A 10,960-nucleotide genomic window follows, 5' to 3' on the forward strand; every position below is an offset into this window, starting at 1 on the left:
GGTCCTCTGCATTTAACCCATCCTAGTAGTAGGAGCAGTAGGCAGCTATTGTGTAGCGCCCGGGGAACAATGGGGAGGGGGTATTGGAGGTGTCCGGTGCCTTGCTCAAGGGCACCACAGCAGGGCCTAGGAGGTGAACTGGGACTTCTCCAAGTAGCAGTCCACTTTGCATATTTCAAGTCTGTTCGGGGACTTGAACCGGCAACCCTACAATTCCCAGTCTAAGCCCCTACTGACTGAGCTACTGCTGGACAATTGATCAACCAAGGTGACAGCCACCCACCTGATCACCTGAATCTCCTCCTAAAGCACCATTGTGATTTTTAAAAACCAATCACTCCGCAGAGGGGCGTGGTCAGCAGCGGTTTGTTTGCAAAGTTACAGACACAGAATCAGCCCTTTTGAAACAGGACTGAAACAGAGGGGTTTATCGCATGCTGCAATGATCTGTCTGGTATTTTGAGCCAAACACTTCAGAGACATGTTTTGTATATTTCTCAGATCTATATTGTTGAAAAATAGCAGACCATTAAGCTAAAAAAGAAGTAAGAAATTCAGAGAACTTGTTATATTGCAAAACTAATATGCAAACTAATTGCAGTGAATAAGATCAATGTGTGGGACTTATAGTAACAGTTCGTCTTCATTAGAATTATACTTCACAGTAGGAGCCAAACAATCTCTCTTCATCCCTTACACAGTAAGTGCTCTTTCAGCACATAAATTCATGCAATGCCTCTTGGCTTTATACCTAGATGACAAAACGGGCCTAAATCATTGGGTCCTTTGTCTTATCTTGTTCACAAAAATGACTTAGCCTATTCTAGGCAGTAAAAATAATATTTATGAGTTCTGGGATGAGTAGATGAAGCTGTCCATGGTACAATAGTTACAGAAACCCATTGTCATTATTCACTGCTGCTGTGACATTTTATGGATATGAGATATTTTAAAGTGATCTACTGCGCAGTATGAAGGCCTTTTGAGCTCCTTGGCAATAGAGTTACATTGATGGGAAGATACTGTGCAGCACATATTCAATCAAGTTCCTTATAAAACAACGTGGACAGGATTTTCCAGGAGAGGAATACTTAAATACATTTACTCCAGTTACTGAAAGAAAGTATTTTTTAATTTGACTGATCAAAATGTCTGAGATCTGTCATTGAGGCCATAAAGGCTGAGTTGACTGACTATACTATGCTGTAAAGAGGAACAAGCAGAGACATTAAACCTGAAGCCAACTGAGGACACATTCCTGATGCGTAAGGCTCACACAGAGCCCACAGAGTTTTGCTTTGTTACCTGGGTTTTGTTTGTTTTTCTGGTTAACTCCAGTGAAGCTACACAAAGGCAGGCTGTTTTATATTTGTATATTTGATAATCATATGTGTGCATAGGCTGTCTATTTGGCAGGTCTCTGGTCAGTGGATTTTGTGTTCGTCTACCAAACGAGCAGAGCATAGGGGCTCCACAGGAGGGCACTGTTACCCCACCTTAGACCCAATCACATTCAATCTGACCGAACATGTGTCATCCATCATCAAAGCTTGAATGACCTGGGTGCAAACGTCGTATATCTTTTATCACCATATGCTAGATCTTGGAAAAGAACAGAATCCTGTTAATTAATGGTGTTATTCTCTTGAAACACTTTTCGTTACTTTCTCAGTGGAGCATCTGCTTCATGATTTTATGGTTTACATTTACTCTATGATATTCTTTCAGAGGATATTTTACACAAAACACACACTCCCAAACACCCACACACAGACAGATGGACATATCCTTTCAGGATCACACTAAATCACTTTCTCACATTTCTCCAGATTTGGTGGATTTGAGGCTTAGAGAGTTGTTTGTTCTGCTTCCTCTGCAGACAAGGTATCTCATGCCTGTAGATGCCCAAACCGTTGTCTTCGTTGTCGTGATATCCAGGCATAGGCAGACTTCTAAGTCTGCGCCAATAAGAGTTGTCAGGCTATATTTGCTTATGTTACTCTGGGACACTAAACTCAATTCCACTGTCTTGTTTGATTTTGCATAATGAGAAGCTGCTGGCTGCTCACAGGATAATGTCGTTGAGTGACAGCTATGAAGATGAGTGAATACATTTCATACATTTTAATGTATTGTAGTGCAGTACAGACCTGCCAAAACTTGACGAACCAGACTTCATTGAACCCTGATATCACTTGCATAGTCTTGCATGTGGTTTGAATATGGCGCTCCGGTGATTATAAACTAAGCATTTTTGGAGAAATAGGAACATTTGAAACATAAATTATTGTTTTTGACCATGAATAAAGGGAATGTTAGGCTACTCTCCTGCTACGAACAGATAATAAGCAACAGTAAAACTAATAAAATCTGTTTGTCATTTGGAAAGGTTCCATAATAGTCCCTCACTGACAGCCTAAGTTTAGAAAAGTATATTTATGTCATAAGCTACCGAAATAAGTGATGTCTCAAAGTAAAGCACAGCTGAAAGTGAAAGTTTAGAGTCATTGATTTATTTATTTAAAGTTATGGAACTTCAAATTGGAACTTGGCTTAAAAAAACATGAAATGTGTTTAATAAATAGAAATAAATCAGTCAAACAATGATTTGTGTGTAGAAATACAATATATAACCATGTCAGCAGAAGGAACCGATACATAGCATGTAATCATTATTTAATTCAAGCACATAAAGTAATCCTATCGCCACACATAACATACAATAATTGATGAGATATTTCAGTCAGGACTCAATTGGTGGACATACTAATCAAATACCAGACCAACGTTGTGTGCTTATTTAATAATTCTGGAAAACCAGTTGTTGATGTGTGTCATAAAATAAAGATAAAGATTATTGGGAAACGTTTAATAATAATAATTAGAAATGTAATATAAACATCTGAAAATAGAAGACAAAACAGAACTAAAAGAGTGACGATATAAAAATTGATTATGAAGATAAAAATATGTAAACTATCTGACAGACAAAACACTATTGAAGGGCTAAATTACAGCTAACACATATAACAGTGTGATTATTTACATTTAGTGTGCAAGAATGGAAATAAAAAATACAAGTTTCTGCCATTGGACCACTTCATCATCCTCAACCGAGTTTGTAGGCTATTATGATGTTTTCTTCCCTTCTCGCTGTGCTCTACTCAGCAGCGTTTTTACAGACCATAATCCAAAATAATATGCCAAACCCTGCTCCTCTGTTAAACTGTTGGCTGACAAACTAACCATGATAATCAGAAAAGATGGATTTATATCCCCAAAAACAGCCGTGCAGATAAAAAAACATGCTGTATACCTGTTGAGCAGAAACTCTGCATGAGATTAAACATTTCAGGTCCAAAGTCTGTGTTTGTTTTTCTTTCTTACATTTCTCTGTCAGAGGATTTCAGCTGGCGCACTGGAGGTTTTGGCCTTACATCGGTTAGACGCTCTGTATTTTGAACTTTGCTCCCATCTCTTGGGGGAAATGTTGCTGGTGGAGCCCTGACGGTTTATAAGCTATGGATGGAGCTCGAGTTATAGGAGAGGCTGATGATGATGTTGAAAGCAGAAAAATATAATGTATTTTGGTATGTTCTTGATCAAATGTTCTGTTCTTCATATTTAAATTCAACAATGTTTCTTTTAATTGTAAATACCAACATAAGAAATCATTAAGTGGACTAAACAGGATGTTGTCTTTCTTTACAATGGGAATGCACATGATCTTAAAAAGATGCTTTAGGTTCAAATTAAATTGGAATCATAATGAATTAATTTAAGCTCTTTTGTGTCCTTGCAGCGAATAAATGACTCATGGCCCCTAAAATGAGATGACATTGGACTGAGTTCATAGTAAAGAAAGGCCAGCAATTACTCAGTAAAATGTAACTTAATATGCATGCGATTAAGACTAACTGACAAGAAGACGAAAGTTTGATAATATCTAAAATAAAGTTTGGATGCTGATGCCCTGAAAATGAATAGATGGATGTCAAGATTAAATATTATCTCAGTACATCAGAAATGCCAGTTTAATTTCCAAGTTTATAAATTACTAGGAAAAAAAGTATGTCTCGGCACTCTGTAGCTGTCAGATCGGAAAGGTTTGGTCCACGATTATAATGACAAACATTCAAGCTTTTAAATACTTGCACAGTTTGCTACTTTTCACCCAGCAGTGTGTGTGTGTGTGTGTGTGTGTGTGTGTGTGTGTGTGTGTGTGTGTGTGTGTGTGTGTGTGTGTGTGTGTGTGTGTGTGTGTGTGTGTGAGAGGACTTCAAGCTAATTTATTTAGTTTTCTTGCGATCTGAAAAATGATCTAAGAAAACAGAGAGAAAGGTGAAATTGACAATAAGCATAATTACCAGCTTTGATTTGTGTATCTACTATATTTCCAATGCTGCAACAACAAATCATTCTTTACTGCATGAATTAAATCATTCTGTTAAGATTTTGTTGGTGTTGATGTATTTTTTCAGGGCAAGGTAGGTTGGAAACAGCTGGTTGTTTCCACAGATGATTGACTGGTTGGAATGGTTTTACTGGCTTGTAATTGCTAGACTGACAATTGCGCAGTGACTTGGCAGCCAGGCGGCAGGTTTTCAAATCGTATTTTTCTCTAAAAGGTCAGGGTAAGCCCATGCTGTAAAAGGAAAACTTCATGGCATTAAATCAATCTACGGCTAGACAGCCTCTCATCGCTAACAATAACATTATAATTCTGAGTGATCACCATCACCCCATAATGCAGTTTTCTTGTGTATTTCATGCCATTACTCCGCTCGTCGAGGCAGGCCTGGTTATCCAGTGGTTTCTGGAACATATCATATGATGCAGCAAGAAAATGTGTCCAATGATAACTTAAAATGATGCAGATGGCAGTAAATAGCAATGGCTTTGTCTTCTTTGAAGTATGCCACAGTAAACACGCTGGAGTTTTCTGTACTTTCACAGTGCTTTTTACTGTATGTTAGATATGTATTTCCATTACTCAGCTCATTCTGAATGCTGAGGCACAGGAGAGAGAAGGTCCCTGAGGGCTAAGAAGCAACCTCCGCCTACATCCTCTGTGCATAATTGAACAAATTAGCTATGAACAGCTGTTACCTGTTAAAATGACCTGCTTTCATTTTAACGCCACGGACAAGAGGTCTGATAGCATCTGCATGCTACAGCTGTCAGCCATTCTGATTAGCTCACTGATTCCTGCTTTCAATATATCATGACAAACATAATTACCTCCACATCTCTTTTTATGGATTCTACAAATGGCCAGGCACACAGAGCATGCCAAGTGTCCATCAATTACAGCCAGGGTATGCTCGTAGCGGTCCACTTGGCAGCCTGGACTACCTTCCTTTAAGAAAAAGAAGGTCTTTAATGTTACTGTAAGTGAAGGCCTAATGGTGTTTCACTTTAATAAAAATAAGAATGAAAAAAGATAATAGAGTGTGATCATTGTCGAAGTATATGAACCACGAGGCTTAACCTTGCAGCCTCTCTGCACGGTCTCATTGTTGTTTCAACCTCCTGCAGCCCTGTGAAGTGGAGAGGGAACGCTGGCTGTGACATTGTCTCTCCACTAATCAGACAGATTGAGTTTGAAAATAATGACCGAGGGAATAGTGACCATTAAAAAAAAGTTTTAGCATTCATATGCTAGATGTAAATGGGCAGTAAAAGAACAGTTTAACAGGCCTATTGCCATAAAAGTGACCATATAGAGCTGACCTGTTGAGCGATTTTCAACATAAGTACACCATGCGGGCGGACAGAGAAAAAATGGAAATAAAGGAAGAAATTTGAAGTATTTTGCCACGTCATAAATTGGCTTCTCTATTCAAGCATTATACAGTACCTGTTTTTTAAGATAGACAAACACAAAACTAACAATTGATATAATGACAAGAAGACAACATGTTTATGTTATAAATAGATCAAATGACGATGTGTTGCATGTTGTCACAAATCGAATTGAATTCCTTTATTGTACAGGTCCAACAAAATGAAAAAGCAATCCTGTCGGTGTATAACAAGCAATATATGTATCCATACAATTTAAGATGTATATAATACATACAATAAATGCAGTTCAAATCACAAAGTTTAAAAACAGTTAGTGAAGACTCTCAACACTTACCCTTCGCTTTACGTAGCCACATTCTTTTGAACTTCACTACCTCGGTTCACCTCCCTCATTAGCGTCAATTCCAGCCACAGTAGGCAGCTGTTTTCAGTGAAAAGACTTTAATAAACCCACTGTCCACTACCTGCCAGGGACTTAACTGCAGACACAAAGCAAAAGTAAAAGTAAAATGAGTGTGAATATGCTGTGTATCAGGTACCTATTTGGTATGAACTTATTGCCCTAAAATCTTATGACAACCTGTCCTTTTAGCACCGCCTAAACAGTTATTGTTAAATAAGTAAGAGATGCTTTTAGCAGTGATGTTCTGTTTAGGTTTGTAGTTTACTCATTAGCTGACAAAGATGTAGACACATATCTTTTGAACAAAACTAGCTGTTGATGTTTTAAACGTGTTTGAACTTGGTCGAGCAAATGTTATGTTTTCCACAGGTTTTATTATAAATTGCGTTGCTAAGAAACAGCAAACACTGCAACAGGAAATTCATTTGGCCACATTTAGAGAGCTGGAAATGAGGCTTCATACACATGACATAAGAAGGGAGTCAAGTAAGGGTTTTATTTTTTAACAAGTTGGTTTTTAGTTTTTTATATTCAAGCCCTCAGATTTAAGATTAGATTAATAACAAAACAAATCTTTGAATTTGGGGTTTAAACAGACTTGATGATGATGATTTAATTCTTAGACTATCTGTTGCAGCCACTGCACCATGCAGTGAATCACCACATGCTGCTTGTTAACAGGACAGCTTTTCCATTGACATTTTAGCTCTGTTGAAATCCTAATTTAGCAATGTTCTCTATAAAAACGGAATAAAACTAAAGGTAAAAAAGAAGCTCATTTAGAAATCAGTGCAATCAGTCCAGGCAGCAGGAGGAGCAGGATGATATGAACCTTACTCGTTCTCTTTCAGTACAGCAGGTCAATGAACCAGCAGTGGACTGCATCCCCTCCTCATTGATTGACCTGTCGGAGCACGTCTATGCACACTCAGACAGTATAAGCCCCGCTGTTACACACTGCTCACACATGAACTCACAATTTTCTCTTCTCAAACTACAAGAAAACTGAGGATAAAGGGAAACCTGGTCCTGCCCTCCCACCAGCCAGACCACAGGCTTGACAGGAGCAATCAGGATGGATTAACTCAGGTAACGGTCACATGATTATCAGTAATTGCCCCATGCTGAATCTTGAACCCTGTGTGTGATTACATGTTGGTAGTGTACATGTGATTCTGATCCACTCTTATTTTCCCAGCTTTAGGTTTTGTAGGTTGCCAGTTTTCCTGAATGCATTTTAAAATGTACTTACTGTTGCATATATAATGTAAGACTTGTCTAATATCTTGTCTTATATTAAGGGAACAGTTTGACAGTTGGGGAAAAATGCCTGTTTACTTTCTTGTCAAGAAATAGATGAGAAGATCAATACCATTTTCTTAACAGGGAGACACAAAAGTGGTCTCAATCTTCTTATCAAACTCTCAAGAAAGTGAATAATGATATTTCCCAAAGTCAAACTATTCTTTTCACAGACAAGAACTACAAATAGAACCGCTTCTCACGTGCACTCAATGAGACAACAAACAGAAGCCTGGATGACGATCATTAAACACACAAAGCATCGTCGCAAATTAAATCTCCCTCTGGTTGGATTTCATTTTGGCTACAGTGCTCAAGTTGTGATAATGCAGACCCCGAACACAAAACTAACACATAAACACACACAAACTGCACTCTGACTGTTGCCAGGAGAGGTAATATCATCATGTAATGCACTTGTGGGGGAGATGAAGAGCTGTGTCCCTTTGTGCACTTGACCAGAGCCCCCCATGATGTGAATGTCACTGACATCACCAGGCTCTGCATTTTGTAAAGGCTTATTATGTGTCTGCTGAAGGAACGGATCAGCATTTTACAAACCGTAGACTCTGTAAAAGCACTAATTAATCTTTCCTTTTCATGAAATTCAGTTTTTTTCTAAAAGCTATGTAGCCGGAAGTAATCTGAGTTCATTCATGTGTTCTTGTTCAGTAAATTGGCACAAACATTATTGGAAAAAAACAAATTCACTCCTCAGAAGTGAATGTTAATTACGTTGTATTCTTTGAAATATTTTGACTTGATAGATGGAACAAATTGCATGTAGAAAGAGATCAAACTTTCCCTGCGACACTGTTACATACAGTATGATGATGAGTTTATGAGACCATTTACTCTGCAAAAACAAGTCAAACTTCTCTGACTCATCTATTTATATGCACTTCATTTATCTCTGCTCTATCCATCAACTATTTAGTCTCTGATGATGTGCCTTTAATTGAAATTGATTCTAAAGTTGTTATTTATTGTAACACAAGAAAGACATACAATGTGTTTTTGTTGTTGTTGTGATATCTGCAATGGGGAGAGAAGTAGATCCTGTACATGGGTAAAGGTAACAGCAGTCAAAGGTACAATAACTCAATAACAAGGAGAATTTAAATGTAAGATTCAAGTAAAGAAAGCAAAATGTTCTTGAAGTAATTTAAATTAAAGAGTGCTCATTCTGCTGGAAAAGTGTTGTAGGTAGACTGAAATTTTAATCTGCAAATGTATGACGAGCTATACAATAAATAAAGTTAGATTTTGAGTCATGTTGAATAATGCAGTCACTTGTTTCATACTATACTCATGTATAGTAAACAGTACGACAGTTCTTAAGCTCTTATATGCCGACATGCATAAAACGTTTTTGGGTAATGTAATTGTCCTTTCCGTCTGTGTTGGCCCTGAAGAGATATGGAAAATCCATAGCTCTAATTGTGTGCTGAAATGTTTTCTAAAACGGTTAACATGGCAAAGATTGGGCGTTTTAATATAAAAAACATTGTTACTTTGAAGTTACAACCTTTATTTCTCCAACTCATCCGCCTCATATTAGCTTCAGGTTATCTACAATGCATTTAAAACAGGACAGGGAATGTAGATTTTGTCCGTTTCTTTCACTTGAGGGTTCAGTTTGTGGCCATTTTGGAGAAGAGAAAAATATTGCAGCCACCAATAACTCTATGCATGTGTGTGTATTGTTTCAATAAAGAGGAGCACGTAGAGTACAATACGTACAGTATATGAGGTAAATGTAGAAATGACATTTCAACAATGGATATCCATTTGCAGATGTTTCCATGAGCCTGGATAATAAACTATCTTTTATCACTGATTGGACATTGTACTGTATTTGGATAAGCTTGGTGGTTGTTCTCAGTGTGTAGCCTACCTCTTCTGATGTTGCGATATAACATTAGCCAGGTATAAATATATATACATTTCCCCTGAGGGAGCTCTGTAGACACAGTCAGACCAGTCATCCATCTATCCACACCATTTCCTCATATTCTCCATCAGTGACTTTCATTTCATCTATGATGGCCAGAGGGAATGGCCCAAGTCTGATTGGATATCTATCTAATGGCTGTGGACTGCAGGACCGCCTCTGGCCCAGACATAGCACATAGTGTGAAATAGCGATGGCAGGGGCGGTCTGTGTTCTGAGTCCTATTCAAGTAATGCATTTATGTTCTGAATGATCCAAAGTGCCCCGCTCTGTGTAATAAGAATAAACAAATAGCTGTACCGCATTGCCTTTATTGTCTAACATCAATGTTGATTTATTCCCAGTCGTAGTGGGCTATTGTATGCAGATTGCCTGATGCCCCTGAAGTGAACTCCTCATCTAATCCTCTCAGAGAGTAACTGCACTGTAAGGGGTGGGGGGGAGAGTTCTCAAGAGAAATGAGAGGAGGGTTCAAACAGTCATGAGGACCACAAAACCATGCAGGAAAACAATCCTGGAAGTTACACTTGGCTTTCCACAGGTCACATAAAAAAAAAAGATAAAAAAAGAGATTTGATTCACACAGAGCTTTCTAAGGAACCACGGTTTGGATGGCAGCGGAAGGTAGAAAGGGTGTTATGATATGATGAGAGTCGTTTCAAAGAGGCACAAAGGCATCTAAAAGCTGAGATTGGAAGCGATAATGTTTCCCCCCGGGTCAGTAAGACCACACCCCGGAGAGAACCGATGCAGCTGACCACATTATGGCTGGTGAGGGACAGAGATAAAGGAGTGAAGCTCTGGGCCCATAGTACTGCCTGAAATCAGATTTAGATTCCATTCTTACATCCAAATCATATTACGCTCCAGAGCTATTCGGAGAGTAGCTATCTATCACTCACATACACACACACTGTCAACATGATCCGACCATCTGTCAGTACTTACCTACACAAAGCTGCAAGACGCAGCCCTGACGGAGCTCCTGCATTAGCTGATGCTTTAACATCCTCTCTGGTGGAGAAAACAGATACTGAACTCTGAATTGTTGCATCAACACATTCAAATACAGTATATTAACAAGCATCTTTTACATTCTTCGGATAAAATCTTTTCATAATGCAACCCACATTCAGACGATTCATTTCATATTAAACGCCGGCCAAAAAGTGAACTGACATGTTTGATTTATGAGATCTGAGCGTGAGAGTAAACGTTTTGCTTTTATGACTAAAACCTGAAATATTAAACTGAAAATACAGCATTGGGAATTGGAGAAGTAAAATAAGCAGGCTGAGAAACCCCATGAAAGAAAGAAAAATGTTCCTATTGTTTTGCTGGGTGTGAAATGTCTTACATTCAAATCCCTTTTGTACCCTCTTGCTCGGTTCTATTTTCTTCATTTCCACACAAGATAAGGTCTCTAGAGTTTACAGTCTCCAGTTTGGGGACTAAATTAATGGAGTATCTATCTTCATTTGGCCTGTTTTATG

The sequence above is a fragment of the Eleginops maclovinus genome, chromosome 1, assembly GCF_036324505.1.
Source record: "Eleginops maclovinus isolate JMC-PN-2008 ecotype Puerto Natales chromosome 1, JC_Emac_rtc_rv5, whole genome shotgun sequence".
NCBI classification, from domain to species: domain Eukaryota; kingdom Metazoa; phylum Chordata; class Actinopteri; order Perciformes; family Eleginopidae; genus Eleginops; species Eleginops maclovinus.